The following is a 2,789-nucleotide window of genomic DNA, read 5'->3' as shown; positions in this document are numbered from 1 at the left end:
CTGGCAGGCGACAGTCCACAGAGTCACAAAGAGGAAACAACTAGCAACTATGTCCAACTGAAGCGACATAGCATGCATGCAGGAGTCATAAAGAGTCGACTGAGTGACTAACACACACACACACACACACACACACACACGACTCATAAATGAAGAAGGAGTTCAGCCAATCCATCTGTTAATGCAAGTTCATGTGCCCGACCCATGGTGAGGCCAAACAAAATGAAAATTCCATGTTTGCAGCAGAGAAAGGTTTACTGCAGGACCATGCAAGCAGACAGGTGTCTCACGCCCTAAAAAGCTCCAAGATCCTCAAAGGGTTTTTTTAAAAGCATTTTTTAAAGCCAGGTGAGGGGGTGGGGGGGAAGGTTCACAGGGTCTGTGATTACCTAGTGCACAGTTCTCTGATTGGCTGATGGTAAGACCACAGGGGGTGTCACAGGGGTGAACTTATCAGTCCTTAGGCTCTAGGAGGTCCTGGGGATGTGTACTAAGGTTAACCAAGTAGTTAGCATCTTCTCTTTGGTGGGGGGTTTTCACATCTGCAAAACCATTCAGGAAATTGACACTGAATACTATTATCTAGGTACTTTCAGTTCAGTTCAGTCGCTCAGTCGTGTCCGACTCTTTGCAACCCCATGAATCACAGCACGCCAAGCCTCCCTGTCCATCACCAACTCCCAGAGTTCACTGAGACTCACGTCCATCGAGTGATGCCATCCAGCCATCTCATCCTCTGCCATCCCCTTCTCCTCCTGTCCCCAGTCCCTCCCAGCATCAAAGTCTTTTCCAAGGAGTCAACTCTTCACATGAGGTGGCCAAAGAACTGGAGTTTCAGCTTTAGCATCATTCCTTCCAAAGAAATCCCAGGGCTGATCTCCTTCAGAATAGACTGGCTGGATCTCCTTGCAGTCCAAGGGACTCTCAAGAGTCTTCTCCAACACCACAGTTCAAAATCATCAGTTCTTCGGCGTTCAACCTTCTTCACAGTCCAACTCTCACATCCATACATGACCTCTGGAAAAACCATAGCCTTGACTAGACGAACCTTTGTTGGCAAAGTAATGTCTCTGCTTTTCAATATTCTATCTAGTTTGGTCATAACTTTCCTTCCAAGGAGTAAGCGTCTTTTAATTTCATGGCTGCAGTCACCATCTGCAGTGATTTTGGAGCCCAAAAAAATAAAGTCTGACACTGTTTCCACTGTTTCCCCATCTATTTCCCATGAAGTGATGGGACCGGATGCCATGATCTTCGTTTTCTGAATGTTGAGCTTTAAGCCAACTTTTTCACTCTCCACTTTCACTTTCATCAAGAGGCTTTTTAGTTCCTCTTCACTTTCTGCCATAAGGGTGGTGTCATCTGCATATCTGAGGTTATTGATATTTCTCCTGGCTTCTTGATTCCAGTTTGTGTTTCTTCCAGTCCAGCGTTTCTCATGATGTACTCTGCATATAAGTTAAATAACCAGGGTGACAAAATACAGCCTTGATGTACTCTTTTTCCTATTTGGAACCAGTGTGTTGTTCCATGTCCAGTTCTAACTGTTGTTTCCTGACCTGCATACAGATTTCTCAAGAGGCAGGTCAGGTGGTATTCCCATCTCTTTCAGAATTTTCCACAGTTTGTTGTGATCCACACAGTCAAAGGCTTTGGCATAGTCAATAAAGCAGAAATAGATGTTTTTCTGGAACTCCCTTGCTTTTTCCATGATCCAGCAGATGTTGGCAATATGATCTCTGGTTCCTCTGCCTTTTCTAAAACCAACTTGCACATCAGGAAGTTCATGGTTCACGTATTGCTGAAGCCTGGTTTGGAGAATTTTGAGCATTACTTTACTAGCGTGTGAGATGAGTGCAATTGTGCGGTAGTTTGAGCATTCTTTGGCATTGCCTTTCTTTCAGACTGGAATGAAAACTGGCCTTTTCCAGTCCTGTGGCCACTGTTGAGTTTTCCAAATGTGCTGGCATATTGAGTGCAGCACTTTCACAGCATCATCTTTCAAGATTTGAAATAGCTCAACTGGAATGCCATCACCTCCACTAGCTTTGTTCATAGTGATGCTTTCTAAGGCCCACTTGACTTCACATTCCAGGATGTCTGGCTCTAGGTCAGTGATCACACCATCGTGATTATCTGGGTCATGAAGATCTTTTTGTACAGTTCTTCTGTGTATTCTTGCCACCTCTTCTTAATACCTTCTGCTTCTGTTAGGTCCACACCATTTCTGTCCTTTATTGAGCCCATCTTTGCATGAAATGTTCCCTTGGTATCTCTAATTTTCTTGAAGAGATCTCTCATCTTTCCCATTCTGTTCTTTTCCTCTAGTTCTTTGCATTGATCTCTGAGGAAGGCTTTCTTATCTCTTCTTGCTATTCTTTGAAAGTCTGCATTCAGATGCTTATATCTTCCCTTTTCTCCTTTGCTTTTCGCTTCTCTTCTTTTCACAGCTATTTGTAAGGCCTCCCCAGACAGCCATTTTGCTTTTTTGCATTTCTTTTCCATGGGGATGGTCTTGATCCCTGTCTCCTGTACAATGTCATGAACCTCCATACATAGTTGATCAGGCACTCTATCTATCAGATCTAGTCTCTTAAATCTATTTCTCACTTCCACTGTATAATCATAAGGGATTTTATTTAGGTCATACCTGAATGGTCTAGTGGTTTTCCCTACTTTCTTCAATTTAAGTCTGAATTTGGTAATAAGGAGTTCATGATCTGAGCCATAGTCAGATACCAGTCTTGTTTTTGTTGATTGTATAGAGCTTCTCCATCTTTGGCTGCAAA

Source organism: Bubalus bubalis, chromosome 24 (genome assembly GCF_019923935.1).
Source record: "Bubalus bubalis isolate 160015118507 breed Murrah chromosome 24, NDDB_SH_1, whole genome shotgun sequence".
NCBI lineage: Eukaryota > Metazoa > Chordata > Mammalia > Artiodactyla > Bovidae > Bubalus > Bubalus bubalis.
The sequence above is the reverse complement of the archived record's forward strand: the minus strand, read 5'-3'. Positions refer to the sequence as shown.